The sequence below is a fragment of the Vicia villosa genome, linkage group LG3 (genome assembly GCF_029867415.1).
Source record: "Vicia villosa cultivar HV-30 ecotype Madison, WI linkage group LG3, Vvil1.0, whole genome shotgun sequence".
NCBI classification, from domain to species: domain Eukaryota; kingdom Viridiplantae; phylum Streptophyta; class Magnoliopsida; order Fabales; family Fabaceae; genus Vicia; species Vicia villosa.
The window spans coordinates 102,938,253-102,957,745 of NC_081182.1; positions in this window are offsets into that span (position 1 = coordinate 102,938,253).

A 19,493-nucleotide genomic window follows, 5' to 3' on the forward strand; every position below is an offset into this window, starting at 1 on the left:
AAAAAAATTGTTCTTTATATAAAATATTGTTTATATATTATAAACTAATTTTGTACATATTTTGAATAATTTTCTTTTTAAGTTTTAATTATTTGTATAATTATTTGCATAATTATGTTTTAATTAACTTAAATCAATTCCAAAAATTCAAAAAAAATTAGTTTTGTTTTAAAATTAATTGACAAATATTTTGTACATATTTTAAACTTAATTTCTAGGTTTAAATCTATTTTTCATCTTTTTTCCTCATTTTAATTTAATTAATCATGCATTAATTAATTAAAATCAAACCATAAAAAATCCAAAAACATGCCTTTTATTTCTTGCAATTTAAATTCCTAGATAAATGTATAGGATGTCAAATTCATGTAAATAGGCTAGTTTACATTTCCTGCACAATCGATGTAATAGCGTAGATTTACTTTCCGCACTTTACATTTCCGCATTTTAATTTCCCGCATATATATAAACTGCGTGTATGTCAAAGATAAAATTGAACCGTTAGATCACTAACTTCAAAGATAAATATCTGAATACAAACACAATCACACTTGCACCTCTTAAGGTAATCCCTTCTCATTCTTTTCAAAATCAAAGTCAAAATTCTACTGTTTTGAGTACAAAATCGAACCTTGCGTTTATATCCGATGAAAGGATAGATTTTTAAAGGAAATAAGGATAAAGACCTTACAACTCAGGGTAGACCTCCTAGTTTGCTTGCTCAAATCAAAACAAACAAAATTCTCATACACTGTTGTTTTTCAAAACAAAACTTTCAAAAAAGACAATACTTTGTATACATCCAAACACGGATTATTACAAAGTTAACGTTCTTTTCAAAACATCTTTCGAAAGATAAACAAGCATTTTGTATACATCCACACACGGATCATTACAAAATTCAATTTACAAAGGTATTTGAAATCACATATGAGCAATTTCAGAGCAATTGAAAAGTGATCGAAAAACAAGTGAGCTAAGCAAACTTAAGAGCCCATGGATAACCATGGATACAAAGGGTGCTAACACCTTCCCTTTGTATAACCTACCCCCTTACCCAGAATTTCTTAAAGGTCTTTTTTCTGTTTCTTTTATAAACCTTTCCTTAATTGGATAAAATAAAAGGTCGGTGGCGACTCTGTGAATTTTCAAAAATGCGAAAGCATTAAGCGATAAAAAAGAGTCAGTTCACGTATCTCTACAGAACAGAGGTATGGCCCGGGATTAAAAAATCGGAGGTCCACAATGTGATTATGGTTACTCAGTTGTGTTTTCTTCCACTTCTTGTTGTGTGTAGGATCCTCATTCCGGGAGGCTGATTGGGACAAGCCGTAGACAAGGGGGACTTTATGTTTTGGATGAGTTGAGAGTTCCAGATACTGCAGCCTCAACCTCTAGTTCCACAACTAATTTATTACCCTTTTTTCGTTTGAATTCTTTGTCTTCTAGTTTTTATTTATGGCATTACCATCTTGGACATGTCTCTGCTTCTAGATTAAAGTATTCGGCTTCTACTGGAGCTTTAGGAAAGTTACAAACCAGTGATATTTCAGATTGTTGTGGTTGTAAACTTGCTAAATTTTCAGCATTACCATTTAGTAAAAGTTTTTCCATTTCATATGCACCGTTTGATTTAGTTCACTCTGATGTATGGGTCCATCACCCCTTCTTACTAAGGGTGGATCTAGATATTATGTTTCATTTCTTGATGACTATACTCGTTATTGTTGGGTTTATTTTATGAAAAATTGTTGTGAATTTTTTGACATTTACTGTATGTTTCGTGTTATGGTTAAGAGTCAACATAATGTTGTTATAAAGTGCTTTTGTTGTGATTTAGGTGAAGAGTACACATCTAATAAATTCTCTAAATTGCTTGTGTTTGATGGTACAAATCATCAAACATCTTGTACTGATACTCCTCAACAGAATGGGGTTGCTGAAAAGAAACATCGTCACATTATTGAGACTTCTCGTTCTCTTTTGTTGTCCGGTTCGATTCCTAGTGAATTTTAGGGTGAAGTAGTTCTTACTGTTGTTCATGTAATTAATAGAATCCCATCATCTGTCACATCAGATTTGTCTCCCTTTGAAAAACTGTATAATTCTATCCCAAATTATTCTTCTTTGAAAGTGTTTGGTTCTACTTGTTTTGTTCTTCGACCACAAGTAGAACGTAATAAGTTATCTTCTCCTTCGGATATATGTGTTTTTCTTGGTTATGGGGATGGTCAAAAGGGTTATCGTCGTTATGATCCTAGTGCAAAGAAATTGTATGTTTCTTGTCATGTTGTTTTCCTTGAACACATTCCTTTTTTCTAAATTTCGTCTGATTCTCATATTACTAGCAGTTCAAAACTCATCAATATTGATCCTTTTGGTCATAATGATAATGTTTCGAGTGATTGTAATTTTGAGAATTGCAGGACTGATGCTAATGCTGCTCCAGATACTTACATCCCTCTTGTCCCCACGGCTACCCAAGAACCTCCTGCGATTGTTGATCCTTCGTCTCCCCGTTACCCCTCATGTGAACGTAAGTCTACTCAATTGCCTGATTTTGTCTATTCCACTTACTCTGATTCTTTTGCTTCTTTTTTAACCTTTATCCGCAGTTTGTATGAGCCATCTTCCTATAAAGAGGTTATTCTTGACCCTTTTTGGCAGCAGGCTATGGCAGAAGAACTCTCTGCTTTGCATAAAACTGATACTTGGGAATTAGTACCTCTTCCTCCCAGAAAACGTGCTATTGGGTCTCGTTGGATATACAAGATCAAAACTAAGTCTGATGGGTCAGTTGAGCGCTACAAAGCACGTCTTGTTGCTAAGGGATTCTCTCAGCAATATGGCATGCATTATGAAGAAACTTTTGCTCCTATTGCTAAGATGACTACTATTCACACTCTTATTGCGGTTACATCTGTTCGTCAATGGTATATTTCTCAAATGGATGTTGAAAATGCATTTTTAAATGGTGATCTTCAAGAGGAAGTTTATATGGTACCCCCACAAGTGTTTCTCATAATCAAGGGGAAGTGTGTAAGTTGAAGAAAGCACAATATGGTCTAAAACAAGCTCCATGGGCTTGGTTTGAGAAGTTTACCACTATGATTACATCTATTGGCTTTCTCTCTAGTGATCATGATTCTTCTTTCTTTGTCAAGACCACTTATCACGGTCGTACTTTACTCTCATTATATGTTGATGATATGATTATTTCAGGTGATGATATGGATGGAACTAATGATTTGAAATTACAGTTATCCGAATAGTTTGAGATGAAGGACTTAGGCACTCTTCGGTACTTCTTGGGCATTGAAGTTGCTTACTCTCCTAGAGGTTATATTCTCTCTCAATCCAAGTATATTGCCAACATTCTTGAACAGACTTGCCTTTCTGATACTAGAGTAGCAAATAGTCCTCTTGAGTTGAATGTGAAATATGCTCCATCTAATGGCATTCCTCTTCCAGATTCCACCTTATATCGTACTTTGGTTGGCAGCCTAGTGTACCTTACAATTACTAGACCAGATATTGCTTATGTTGTTCATGTTGTTAGTCAGTTTGTTATCTCTCATACTACAGTGCATTGGGCAGCCGTTTTTCGCATATAATGTTATCTTCGGGGAACCTATTTTCAAAGCCTTCTCTTTCCCTCATCGTCCTCATTAGAAATATGTGCTTATTCTGATGCTGATTGGGCTGGCGACCCCACATATCGTAAATCTATCACAGTGTTTTGTATCTTTCTTGGAGACTCTCTTATTTCTTGGAAGAGTAAGAAACAAGATATTGTCTGTAATACGGTGAACTGACTTTTATTTTTGTAAGAAACCAATGTTGTGGTGAGCAAGAGTCGCCACTGACTTTTATTTTATCCAATTGGAAAGGCAAAAAGAACAGGAAAGACCTTTGAAAGATTTTGAGTTCGGGGGGTAAATTATACAAAGGGAAGGTGTAAGGCTCCCTTTGCATCCATGGTTATCCATGGGCTCTTAATTGCTTAGCTCACTTGTTTGTTTGAAAAGTTTGAAGTGTCGTGTGTGAATAGTAAAAAGATTTCATTAAGGACTTTAGCTTGTAAATAAGTGTAGCCTTGTTTTGAAAGTATTTGAAAAGAGAGGTGTGAAAAGTAATTTGAAAGTTTTGAATTGAGCAAGCATTTAAGAACTACCTACCATAGCTGTGTCTTTCATGTTCTTTAAGTCTTTCGGGCGAAAGGGTCTATCCATACCATGAGAAGGCAGGAAGTCTTTCAATTGGATGTGAAAGGGACATCGAGAGTATCATTCGCCATAAGACTGTCCCTACCATAAAGAGGGCAGGTAGTCTAAGGGAAGGATATAATAGTCATTTTAGGCAACAGTAAGGATACCTCAGCATTTGAAGGGACTATCACCATTTAATCGAGGCAACATCGAGGGACGAGATCATTTATCGTAGGCAACTCGAAGGGACCATGATCTTTTACCGGAGGGACGTGGTGATTTTGAATCGAAGGCAGCAAGCTAAGGTACCCCTATATTCGGAGGGACTTGACTATTTTATCGAGAAGGCAGCATAAGAGGATGTTACCTTAGAGGTGAATGTGTGTAGCAATCATGTGGTTAATTCAGATATATTTAATCTTGGATTAGTGAGCTAAGTTCAATTACTTGTTATCACTCCCTATTTTACTAACCACGCATTTTAATATATAAAAAATTAAAACAATTTATGGGTGCGGAAAGTAAAATGCGGAAAGTGGTGTAGAAATCAGAACTACCCCCCACAGATTGATTGCATTCATTACGACTCTTCTGATTGTGCACAGCATCAGTTATATGAGGTTCCCCAGGTGAATTGGAATCAGTGATCTTGTCATCGATTAAATCTTGAATCACATGCTTCAATGATCTACAATCCTTTACATCATGATCAGGATAGTTCGAATAATAAGCACATCTCGCGTTGTAATTGTTCCCCAGGAATAGGAGTGCCTTCAATTCTTCTTGCCCCTTGGCTGAGTTCAAAATCAAAGTTTGGGATTGGGTGTTCCGAGCCTGGAGTTGTTTGACTGATTGCTCGAAATCCATCTGGGCTGAAGTAAATAGCAAGAAAGGATGAGATACCTGTTGTGAGACACCTGCTATGCGATGTTATGAATGCAAATGCAGTGTTTTCAAGGATCTATAGGAAATTTAGTTTGCGACGTTAGAAAATGATTAGTCGCGTCTTTGTCTGAAGAATTTTGACTTTCGTCCTTGAACATCTTTCTTTGAGAATCGAGCTCACCATATCGAGTGGGTCATCGCCTCTAGTTCAGGATACCTCTGAATTTGAAGGTGTATGGCTAGAGGAAAATAAATCCTCTTGCCCCTTGGTAGGTATTGAGCCTCTGAATTGGAAGGTATGTGGCCAGAGGAAAATAAATCCTCTTGCCCCTTGATAGGTACTGAGTCTTTGAAATGGAAGGTATGTGGCCAGAGGAAAATAAATCCTTTTGCCCCTTGATAGGGAATCAGTCCTTGATAAGAGCATCTGAAATTGTGCGCCCTAAATTCCTAAGATCCTTGAAAGGGTTAGTTAAATCATGTTATGCTTATGATGTCATGATGTTATGCGAAATGCAAGACGATAGGTAAAGCATAAGGTAATAAAGACGAATGTCCTACAAGCAAATCCTGCAAGAAGGGTTAGTAGCACACACAAACAAGTCACACAAATGTCCTTAGGTTTAAAGGCTTGCATGGAGTTTGACTAGGTAACTACCCTTCCCCAAAGGTACTTCTAAGGATAAGGATGATATCAGCAACGGGTTCTATGAGTTATCCAGAATTGTCAGCCCTTCTAAAGCACCCTCGGACATGATACATTCGCATCATGCAATGATACTTTGATAAAGAACCTATCTGAATTGTAGCATCGGGTAGCGACTAGGTTCTCAACATTTGTCAAGATTAGTCCCCCCACTACGTTCCTAAAGGCCAAGATGGGTTAAAGGTGACTAAAGGTCCTTGAGCTCCGGCGCACCCACATGCACATACATAGACCTCCCTCATTTGAGAAAGGTGTGCATATGGCTATGGAGTCCTAACTCAAGTGTGAACTTCATATTGACTCATCTCCCACATATGTGAAAGAGGTCGCCATGACTATGGCACTCCTATCTTAAGTGTACTTGAATCCGGGTATAGGATCCGTCCTTCATTTAATTCCCAAAACAACCTTGAAAAATAAAGCAAAGAAACAAACAATTATTAAAGTGAATTAGCTCTAAGGTAACCCCTCTTTTATTCGAAATATCCCCAGCAGAGTCGCCAGTTCTGTAATACGGTGAACTGGCTTTTATTTTTGTAAGCAACCAATGTTACGGTGAGCAAGATTCGCCACCGACTTTTATTTTATCCAATTGGAAAGGCAAAAAGAACAGGAAAGACCTTTGAAGGATTTTGAGTTCGGGGGTCAAATTATACAAAGGGAAGGTGTAAGGCACCCTTTGCATCCATGGTTATCCATGGGCTCTTAATTGCTTAGCTCACTTGTTTGTTTGAAAAGTTTGAAGTGTCGTGTGTGAATAGTAAAAAGATTTCATTAAGGACTTTAGCTTGTAAATAAGCGTAGCCTTGTTTTGAAAGTATTTGAAAAGAGAGGTGTGAAAAGTAATTTGAAAGTTTTGAATTGAGCAAGAATTTAAGAACTACCTACCCTAGGTGTGTCTTTCATGTTCTATAAGTATTTCGGGCGAAAGGGTCTATCCATACCATGAGAAGGCAAGAAGTCTTTCAATTGGATGTGAAAGGGTCATCGAGAGTATCATTCTCCATAAGACTATCCCTACCATATAGAGGGCAGGTAGTCTAAGGGAAGGATATAATAGTCATTTTAGGCAACAATAAGGATACCTCAGCATTCGAAGGGACTACCACCATTTAATCGAGGCAAAATCGAGGGACGAGATCATTTATCGTAGGCAACTCGAAGGTGTAGCGGGGAAAATCTGATATCGAAGCCATAAGATTGACTCGAATCAATATTTCGTTTGAAATCGCCACCGCGCTTTATTTTTTCAAAGGAAAAGGGAAAAGAACGAAAAACCCAAAGTTGTTTTTAAAACAAGAAAGAGATCTAAGGTACGGGTGTTGATTATATGAGAGGAAAGTTTTAAGCACCCCTCATATCTGTGGTACTCCACAGGAACCTTTTTGAAAATCTGTGTCGTGTGTGCTAAAAAACGGGTTTGTTTTATTTAAATAAGCTCGGCAAAGCGTTAAGCTTTGTGCCTACATACCTCCTCGGTGCAATTTAGAAGTCGGAGCTAATGTAGTTCCGCTAAAAGGGAAAACATTTTTTTAAAAAAACGAATAAACACTTTATCTTCGTTGGAGAGAAATACTCAGCCATTGATCTTGAGCATGAGAACAAATGAGTTCTTTGCATCGTAAATGAAAGAAGGGCTCCAACTCGGATGAAATCAACGAGTATGCCACTAGCTCTCTCACGCGGAAAAGATCTCATTATATCAATCAATTTCAAAATCGTGGGGTATAACCACTCGTTTCGACAATTAACTGTGTCTAAACTTTTGAAGAAAAAAGGAAAAGGCCACTAAGGGCAAAAGATATTTTTAAAGAAAAGGTTTAAAAAGAGGTTTTACAGACATAAGAAGGTTTTTGAAAAAGGGAGAAGATTTTGAAAATTTAAGAATGGGAGGAGATGAAGAGGCTATCCTATTGCGTAAAATAAAAGCTAAGGAAAGAAACGGTCTAACCGAAGAAGAAGTCAACACTTGACATTATGAGTCAAGGTAGATTTCTCATCCTTTGGAATATCAATACTAAACCAACATATTATCACTTAGGGATCCAGATGAAATTATTATCTTAGCACCACTTTGCATTAAGCACATTAAAATTCTGACGAAAATCGGGCAGAGTAACGGTTGTTTTCGGGTAAAATCCTTATATCAATGCCTTGGAATTAACCATCAAGGGCTTTCAAGGAAATACCTGCACACACAAACAGACAACAATCCAATGCCAGACAGACAGAATAACAGCAGAGTAAAAACAGAATAAGGGTCTAGAGGCACTAAGTCCATAAGTCCGAATCTCCAAAATGCTAGGGATAGTAACCAATAGTCCAAAAGAGAGCCTTAAGTGTTTTTTAGATTTTCGTTATTTATTAGTGTTTTAGCAAAAAAAGTAAAGTATGGTCCAAGTGGACAAAGAGAAAATGGCGGAAACATAAACATATGTCCAAATGGACAAAGGAAAACTAACGGAATGTAAATATGATGAAATGGTAAAATAAAGCAATAAAGCGAGAAATATAAAGAGCGGTATAATAAAGTGCGGAAATTAAAGTTAGTTGTTAGATGTTAAAGATAACCATCTTGAAACTTGTCAAGTATGTTATTAAAGTTAGTAAGAAAGAGCGATGGTGAGTGAAGGATGTTCTCGGATTTAAATTTAATGGAAACTTATCAGAAGCTTGATAGAATCATAGCGACTACACGATAAATTTCCATAAGTCTTAAATCAACCGCATACAATTCTCTTCCATATTTGATCTCTTTTTTTTTATTCGGGACACGAAATATTGCGCTATGTTAAGCAGATCGCCAAGTGATTTATCTAGAAATCACCCTACAACAAGGCCGGTCAAAACTTTATGTGCTAATGCATGCGAGAGAATTGATATGTAGATCATTCTCCGAAAGCAATACCGCACGAAAAGAAAATAGGTAACGATCTAGTCTTTACTAAGAATCCATAAGAATTCTCAAAGTATTTAAGACTTTCATCGATCAAAAGAAAAAAAGGAGAAGAAGAATAAAATCATAAAGATAATCAACTCACACTATCATTAATATCATTCATCTAATATTATGGATTTGGTCATTTCAAACCTATCAACATCCTAGATCCAATGTTATTAATGAAGTGGAGGAAGAAGAAACCAAAACAAGCATAAAAAAGGCAAAAAACTACATTCTGCCAGCAGGAAATCGATTTCATGCAGGGGGAAATCGATTTCCATAGTGCAGTTTTTCAAATCAGGCGCAGAAACAGAGTGGAAATCGATTTCTGCAAGGAGGAAATCGATTTCCTCTGTGCAATTTTCAAAAAAAACAGCATTAGAAGGTATAAAACTCAACTCAAGCAAACATACTGTAACACCCCATACATATATGTCTAGAATAATAGGTAGTGATGCTATAAATGGTACAAGAAACATACATAAGCGTTAAAGACAAGAAATTAAAAATCATATACAATTCAAGTTTCCTACTAAATGTATATAATCAACTTGTCTTCAATAATACACAGCGGAAAGATAATGTCTGACGAGGTCTTCCTGCCATTTGCTTGTTCACAGTCTTCAAAGCAAACCTTCAAGCAATCCGTCTACTTCTAACCTGCTCCTGAAAAATAATAAGAGGATTGGGATGAGATTACTAAATCTCAGTGAGTTCCCCTATCTTACGGGTTCGCTCGGTTCTACAAGGTGCATGCAATCAAACGGATTCACCGAGAATCCGGGTTTTCCTCATGGCCAGGTACAAATACAAACAAGGGTACACCGTCAATGGAAGTCCCATAACTATCCAGTGAGGTAAAAACAACAATAGGATCAAAGCCATCACAAACAAGTATGCAGACCCGTACCCATGTACGAGGAATCCAGGAGTACAATCTGCCTGTCTACCTAGGCTGCCAAATCACACCCTCGGTGAGTTACACCCGTACATCGCATCAAGAGACTTGCACAAGCACATCGCAAGACTAATCGGATACTCCTCCTAAATGGAATCCATCCGAGATGGGTTACAGCCGTGACATTGCCTAAGTGGCGTCCGACCCCATCAGTGTCCATACGCAGATGAGTTAACATCGAGTGCAACTACGCCATCTTGACAATACGAGCCCACCGGGCGAAAGCCTAGTGATCTTGCCTATGTGGCATCACTAGAGGTGAATCGGAAGTAATATTACCTACGTGGCATTACTTCTCCACCATACCAAGCACGCCGATATGTTAACGTCGAGTGGGATACGCCCCGTAGGCCCTCACAAGCATATCGCAATGGTAGCTCAGGTGTGCATAACATACCGAGAACGCAGATGAGTTAACGTCGAGTGGGATACGCCCCGTAGGCCCTCACAAGCACATCGCAACGGTAATGATGGAACTAAGTCCATAAACAGGACTTACCACCTAGTAGCTTAAGCTTACTCCGATTCAAGCATACACACATCATCAATATCACACAACACAGTATCAGCCATCACACAGGCAATCACATCTGAATGTTCAACCGGAACAAACGGAAAACAATGCATAACCATACATAACATTACATGTGATTTATAACTCATCCAACATGCATATCAATGTCATAACCATAGTATAATCATGCATTTAGTCATCATAGAAACACATATTCACTCTAATAATTCCATGATAATTCTCAATCCAAAACAAGAGGCTTTCGGTTCCTAATTCGAAACGAAACTGCACTCAATAGGGAAAAGTATAAATTCTGCATCAGACCAATTCGCTACGCGAACTGCCAGCGAAGCCCCGATTCGCTACAGCGAGCAGCAGCGAGCTCCAGCGAGTAAATCAGTTCAACTCCCAGACTTATTCGCTATTAGTTCGCTACAGCGAGCCAAAGTTCGCTAAGCGAAAACCCTTAACAAAGGAAAACCATAACTTTTCATAGTACATCTAAACTTCTAAAATACAAACAAGTTCCAATAATCAGGTTAGGGTGATATTATACAACCTATAGTTAGGGTAATATTCTGGTCTAAGTTCAATACAAGGATCACATCTTATTGACATAAACTCAAGGCTAAAATTATGCTTATTCTAAAACCAAGCAACTCCTAATCATATGCCATAATTTATCTCTTCATCAAAAGCATGTTATCTAAGCAATATCACCTAAGGCACTGGAAGACCTTTCCAACGCTTCTGACGGCACTCCGTTTCGAGTTGTAGAACTCAAGTTATGGCCATTTTAGTAAAAACATAATTATGCAGTCTGCAGACATTCGCTGCAGCGAACACAGAGTTCGCTGTAGCGAACCTGACAGTGCAGAACACGGATTTTAGGGTTCTAACCTCCATTTTTGCACCTTAATCAATCCTAATTCAATCTCAAACATGTAATAACGATACAATCCATTTATTATCATAATGAGAACATATTTTTATCACTTGATCAACCATGCAAAGCATCAAACTCAACCCAAAACCCAACATGCATACATTCCCAAACTACCTACCCAAGTTCTATCTAATGGAACTCACCTTGGTTTGAGAGGAGATTCTGAGTTTGTTGTTGAGATAAGAAGATGATGATAGCTGCTCCTGTCCTCCTGTCCTTGATCCTTGCCTCTCCATCCAAATCCTCCAAGGTTGTGTACATGCATGATGATGAAGAAGCTTGAGCCCATACTCCTTCTCCTCTCCTCCTTTCACGTTTCCACCCTTCCCTTCTCTTCTTCTTCTTCTTCTAAATTCTGATTCTTTAAGCCAAACAAGTCCTTATTAAAGACATATTCTTTCTTGGCCCAAAATGCCCTTTAACTAGTTCTTATTTACAACAATGCCATGTAGTTTTATTCCAACTATACCATTAGATTCTAACCATTCCATATGAAACATTTTCTTAATAAGTCTTCTTAGACCAATGTAGAATAATTCTATTTGTGCATTCCAATTACGAATTAACCAATTAAATTATCATGACCAGTGTTAGAGGATCGAGGTATTACACATACAAACACCTTATGATCACATATCCATTGGAGCACGAATTTTCCATCAAATCACCATCAAATAGGACCAATATAGCATCAAAGATGCATCACATACAAGCACAAAAGAATCACATTATGGTAGATGAAAAAGGATGATGAAAATTACCAATTCTTGAACAAAACTTAGATCCACTTCAATAATCACCAACACAAATCTTGATCTCTCAACAATTGAAGAAAAAAGAGTGAAATGAAAGGTGGCTTAGCTCAAAGTTTGTGAGGTTCAAGGTGTGACTCACAAAATTTATGAAAGTACAAAGAGCTTTGGTGAATTTGGTAGGGATGAGGAGAGAAATTGCAAGGGTTTTTTTGGCTCTCAAAGCTTGAGAAATGAGAGAGTAGAGGTCTCTATTTATAGAATTGGAGCAAGAGTAGTGGTAGTTTGGTCTTTTTGTGTTTGGTAATTAACTTGTGTTTAATTGGTAATTAAAGTGGCATTTAAATGGTAAAAATGGTAAAATGAGGTTTAAGTGGGTTTAATGAAGGGGTTAATTTTGATGAGATGGAAAATTGATAAAATGATCAAATAAAAAGGTGCCAAAATGATGTCAAGCTTCCCTCCTTATATTTTTTTTTTGAATTTCTCCTTAAGGAAATCGATTTCCCCAGGAGTGAAATCGACTTCACGCTGTTCCAGAAGAGAATTTGGCGCAAAATACACTAGGGAAATCGATTTACCCAGGAGGGAAATCGATTTCATGCTGTCCAGAATGTGATTTTGTTGAAGATTGCTGCAGGGAAATCGATTTACCCAGTAGGGAAATCGATTTCATCAGTCCAAAATATGAAAAATGCCTTGTTTATTGTATGTCTTGGCTGGGTACCTACAAAACAAAAGCCTACAAAGAAACAAAGCAATATTTTTGGTATTTGGGTTAGTATAATATGCATACAAGATAAACAATCATTGGTGCTTGATGGTCCCTCTTATTGATGAGGTGAGTGCAACACCACAAACAAAACTTCCAAGTGAAGCTCTTGATTAATGATTGGGATATGAATGATATAGGATCTTAGGGTCAAAAATTGGGGTATGACAGATGCCCCTATTTAAGTTTCTTCGATTTGGAGATACGATGATTGGAAATCTTCGTTTTTGACGAAATCGAAAAGACTTAAATATATAAAACACAATTTTTGAACCTAAGATGCTATGCAATGTTTAATAAATGCATATGGTGAGGATAAAATATGGCAACACCGGGGAAAAAAGGAACTCCACTGGGGAAACAAATGTTTTGTTGGCATAACTCCACTGGGGAAGACAAGACTTTGTTGGAGAGACGAAACTTTGGTGGGAAAAGAAACTTCTCTGGGGGAAACACTTCGCATCAGAGTGGTTAAAGCATCACCTTTCGCTGGAGGTGACAAAATGGGGTATCCTCTTTCACTGGGGATGAGAAAGTACGCATGCCAATCTTCCGTTAACACGCCATCGTGCCACTGATGATATGAAGAGATGTATCGCTGTACCACTGACGATAACACATACCAACGTTCCACTGAAGGTATTAAGAGATATACCACCGTACCACTGATGATATAAAAAGAGATAATTCATCGACGTACCACTGACGATGAAAGAGATGTACCGCCGTACCACTGACGATAACACATACCAACGTTCCACTGAAGGTATTAAGAGATATACCACCGTACCACTGATAATATAAAAAGAGATAATTCATCGACGTACCACTGACGATGAAAGAGATGTACCGCCGTACCACTGACGATAACACATACCAACGTTCCACTGAAGGTATGAAGAGATATACCACCGTACCACTGATGATATAAAAAGAGATAATTCATCGACGTACCACTGACGATGAAAGAGATGTACCGCCGTACCACTGACGACAACACATACCAACGTTCCACTGAAGGTATTAAAGAGATATTCATCTGAAGGATAGAAAAACACTTAGAAAGGGGGGGATTGAATAAGTGTGACTTTAAATCTTGGACGATAAAAATAAATGCACAAATATTTTTATCCTGGTTCGCTGTTAACGAAGCTACTCCAGTCCACCCCCGCAGAGATGATTTACCTCAACTGAGGATTTAATCCACTAATCGCACGGATTACAATGGTTTTCCACTTAGCCGCAACTAAGTCTTCCAGAGTCTTCTGATCACAACCTGATCACTCCAGGAACAACTGCTTAGTTCACTCCTAAGACTTTTTCTAGAGTCTACTGATCAACACGATCACTCTAGGCTTAGTTCACTCCTAAGACTTTCTGCTCAGCCAACTGCCAAGACTTCCTGCTCAGCCAACTGCCAAGACTTCCTGCTCAGCCAACTGCCAAGACTTCCTGCTCAGCCAACTGCTAAGACTTCCTAGAGTATACTGATCAACTGATCACTCTAGTTCCTTACAACTTAATGTAATCAATTCAAGAGTTTACAAATGCTTCTTAAAAGCGATAATCACAACTGTGATATTTCTCTTACAATTTAAGCTTAATCTCACTAAGATATTACAACAGCAATGTAGTGAGCTTTGATGAAGATGAAGATTCTGAGTTTAGATTTGAACAGCGTTTCAGCAAGTTTGATATAAGTTGATTTTGTGCAGAATCGTTAACCTTGCTTCTCATCAGAACTTCATATTTATAGGCGTTGAGAAGATGACCGTTGAATGCATTTAATGCTTTGCGTGTTCCGTACAGCTTTGCATTTAATGTTATACGCTTTTGTCAACTACCTCGAGCCTTGTTCACGCTGTGTCTACTGACGTAGCCTTTAGTAGCTTTAACGTTCCTTTTGTCAGTCAGCGTAGTCTGCCACGTGTACTTCCTTCTGATCTGATGTTTGTGAATACGACGTTTGAATATCATCAGAGTCAAACAGCTTGGTGCAAAGCATCTTCTGATCTTCTGACCTTGAAGTGCTTCTGAGCGTGATACCATCTTCTGATCTTCAGTGCTTCTGATCTCATGTTCTTCTGATGCTTCCATAGACCCATGTTCTGATTCTGCTTCGACCATCTTCTGATGTCTTGCCAGACCATGTTCTGATGTTGCATGCTGAACCATTTGAGACACATCTTCTGAGCGCTGAATTATGCGTACTCTTTATATATTTCCTGAAAGGGAAATTGCATTGGATTAGAGTACCATATTATCTTAAGCAAAATTCATATTATTGTTATCATCAAAACTAAGATAATTGATAAGAACAAATCTTGTTCTAACAATCTCCCCCTTTTTGATGATGACAAAAACATATATAAATGATATGAATTTGCGATCAGAAAGAGTAGACGGCAAAAGACAAATTACACAGCTATAGCATAAGCATATGAATATGTCTCCCCCTGAGATTAACAATCTCCCCCTGAGATAAATAATCTCCCCCTGAAATAAATACTCGAAGAACTTTGATAAAAGACTTCCCTGATTATTTCGGTAGAGACGATCATATAAGCTTCTGCCTTCAGAGAATTCATAGCTTCTGACTTCTGCTTCCATTGGACAGCTTCAGAACTTGAATTTCTTTGATCTTCAGAACATTCACAGCTTCTGACTTCTGCTTCCATTCAGGACAGCTTCAGAACTTGAATTTCTTTGATTTTCAGAACATTCACAGCTTCTGACTTCTGCTTCCATTCAGGACAGCTTCAGAACTTGAATTACTGGATCTTTTAGAACATTCACATCTTCTGATTTCTGCTTCCCTCGGATAGCTTCAGAACTTTGAATGTCTACCAACATCACTTCATGCTAGATTTGTATCAGAACATTGTTGAATGTACCAGAGCATCATCTGAGCATCTCTACATCCTGAAATGTTACAGAACAAAAACTAAACGACAAAAGTCAGCATGAACGAGTTAGAACATAAAATGTATATTCAAATACATGATATGTATCAGAGCCACATGTATCAGAGCATTTAGGCTAAAAACATGTATCAGAGCAAATAATGTATCAGAGCCATAACATTATATGTATCAGGGCAAATAGAATTTTGTCATAACAGGATAGACAATGATATTCAAATTCTATTATCAGTGCTTCTGATTCATTCTTCTTTCTTGCTTCTGATCTCTGAAGCTTGACAGCACTCAGCTTGCTTCAGTTTCCATGGTTTTGCTTCTAGTGTTTGCTTTGAAGATTCACTTCACTTCTCTGTACCTGCAAAACACTTAAACCATATAGAACTTGCAGTTCTTGTTAGTGAATGTGTGGGAGCCTTTACCCAGCAACTGATAGATTTAATCAAATCATTTATCATTTATCTTCTCCCCCTTTTTGTCATAACATCAAAAAGAATATTTAAAAAGATTCAGATGTATAAAACGACAAAAGAAAACATTTACTGGAATGTAAAACACAAAGAAACTTTTTCATTGATAATCAAAAGATATTACAAAAGGTTCCTATGTTTAACAAGATGAAAAACATTCCTAGCAAATACAAAACAAGCAGAAGCAGCAAGGAAAAGAAAACTACAAAGTAGAATTTCCAAAGAGGAAATGACTACAAAAAATTAAAAAAATACAACATTCGGTCAAGAAACTCAACATAGAAGTTGAGTATATCTTCCCACAACTCAAGAAAGTCTTCTGTCTTTGGATGAAAGTTGATAACAACATCAAAGAAGGATCTGACTTGAGAGGTATTAGAAGAGCCATCCCGAGATGCACAGAGATCTGTCGCCTTTGAGTCATGGAGCTTCAACAGGCTTAGGGAGAACGCTAGGTTTTGAGAGAAGAAATGAAAACCGAGAGAGAGAGAGAGAGAGAGAAAACTTTTAAGAGGAAAACAAAAAGATAGGAAACCAAAAAACCATTTTGAAGAGTATTTAAAAGAAAATAAAGTGAAACGAATGATGACTAGCATTAAATGTTACGTGACGTGAGGAGAGATAATAAAGACAAATGAAGTGACTGGCACAGTTACCTATGGTCGGCGTCCCTTCAACTGCACGCGCGCTTATCCATGAATAGTAACGACAGGTTTACCATCCCGAGATAAAACGTAACAGCTGTTTTGCTTTAAAAGAGGTTCTGAATCAACTTAGACAATGAAACGTTAGTAATAACCGAATCATAATTTCTAAAAGATTTTAATCAGAACTTCTGAAAAAAAATTGTTCCACATTCATTTCAGAAGATACTCATACATGAGAACTTCTCATCTTCTCATTCTGGGCATAAATCCATACTGATGTTCTTCAGAATGAACTTAAACCTATCTTCAGCCAGGGGTTTTGTAAAGATATCAGCCCATTGATGGTCTGTATCAACAAAGTTTAAAGAAATAACACCCTTCTGAACATAGTCCCTTATGAAATGATGTTTTATCTCAATATGTTTAGCTTTTGAATGAAGAATAGGATTCTTAGATAAACATATAGCAGAAGTATTATCACAGAATATAGGAATGTTACTCTCAAATATCTGATAATCTTCTAACTGACTCTTCATCCAGAGCATCTGTGTGCTACAACCAGCAGCAGCGACATATTCTGCTTCTGTTGTTGATAGAGCAATAGTTGCTTGCTTCTTGCTATACCAGGAGATCAAATGACTTCCAAGAAATTGGCAACTTCCTGAAGTACTTTTTCTTTCAATTCTGTCTCCAGCATAGTCAGCATCGCAGAATCCTACTAAGTTGTATTCTTTAGATTTTCTGTAAACTAAACCAACATTAGTAGTACCTTTCAGATACCTTAGAATCCTCTTAACAGCAGTTAAATGAGATTCTCTAGGATCTGATTGGAATCTAGCACACAAACAAACACTGAACAGAATGTCAGGTCTAGAAGCAGTCAGATATAGAAGAGATCCAATCATACCTCTGTATAGCTTCTGATCTACCTTCTTACTTACCTCATCCTTACCTAGGATGCATGTTGGATGCATAGGAGTTTTGGCTTCTTTGCAGTCCAGAAGATTAAACTTCTTCAGAAGTTCCTTCACATACTTGGTTTGGTGAACATACGTTCCTTCTGATGTTTGATTTATTTGTATTCCAAGGAAATACTTGAGTTCTCCCATCATGCTCATTTCAAACTCAGCCTGCATAGACTTAGCAAACTCCTTTCCAAGTGTAGCATTAGATGTTCCAAAAATAATATCATCTACATATATTTGACAAATTAAAATATCCTTTTCAAAGGTTTTACAAAAGAGAGTAGTGTCCACTTTTCCTCTAGTGAAACCATTATCCAGAAGGAAAGAACTTAAGCGTTCGTACCAAGCTCTGGGAGCCTGTTTCAATCCATACAATGATTTCTTAAGTTTAAAAACATGATTAGGAGACATAGAGTCTTCAAAACCAGGAGGTTGATGGACATAAACTTCTTCATCTATATAACCATTTAAGAAGGCACTCTTAACATCCATCTGATAGAGAGTGATGTTATGTTGAGTGGCAAAAGAAATTAATAGACGAATAGATTCTAACCTGGCCACTGGTGCAAAGGTTTCTGTGTAGTCAATCCCTTCTTGCTGACTATAACCCTGAGCCACCAGTCTGGCTTTGTTCCTTACCACTTCGCCTTTCTCACTGAGCTTGTTTCTGAAGACCCATTTTGTACCGATTATATTGAATCCATCTGGTCTAGGAACAAGATCCCAAACATCATTCCTTGTAAACTGATTTAGTTCTTCTTGCATAGCAATTATCCAGTCTGGATCTTCTAGAGCATGATCAACAGAAGTTGGCTCGATCAAAGATACAAGACCTAATTGACAGTCTGCATTGTTTCTAAGGAATGCTCTTGTTCTGATTGGATCATCCTTCTTTCCAAGAATGACATCTTCTGAATGACCAGAGATGAGTCTGGATGATCTTCTGACAGATGGTTCTTCAGAAATACTTAGATCCTCCAGAGAAGCTGATACTTGATCTTCAGATTCTTTGCTTCTGAGAAGCTCTGCTTCTGATGCGTTGCTTCTTGGCTCAACAACTTCTGATATGTCAATATCACAACCTGCAAAATTATCAACTTGCTTTGGTTTTTCAGAACCAAGCTTATCATCAAACCTGATATTGATTGATTCTTCTACAACCAATGTTTCAGTATTGTATACTCTGTAGCCTTTTGAGCGTTCAGAATATCCAAGAAGGAAACACTTTTGAGCTTTGGAATCAAACTTACCAAGATGATCTTTAGTGTTCAGAATAAAGCACACACATCCAAAAGGATGGAAATATGAAATGTTGGGCTTTTTATTCTTCCACAATTCATAGGGAGTCTTATTAAGAATAGGTCTGATAGAGATTCTATTCTGAATATAGCATGCAGTGTTTATTGCTTCTGCCCAGAAATGCTTAGCCATATTGGTTTCATTGATCATGGTTCTGGCCATTTCTTGCAGAGTCCTATTCTTTCGTTCTACAACCCCATTTTGCTGTGGAGTTCTAGGACAAGAGAAATCATGGGCAATACCATTTTCTTTGAAGAATTCTTCAAAGGATTTGTTCTCAAATTCACCACCATGATCACTTCTGACCTTTATGATTTTACACTCTTTTTCAGATTGAATCTGAATGCAGAAATCAAAGAACACTGAATGAGTCTCATCCTTGTGTTTCAAGAATTTTACCCATGTCCAGCGACTATAATCATCTACGATGACTAATCCATATTTCTTTCCTCTGACAGATGCTGTTTTGACTGGTCCAAACAGATCAATGTGCAAGAGTTCTAATGGCCTTG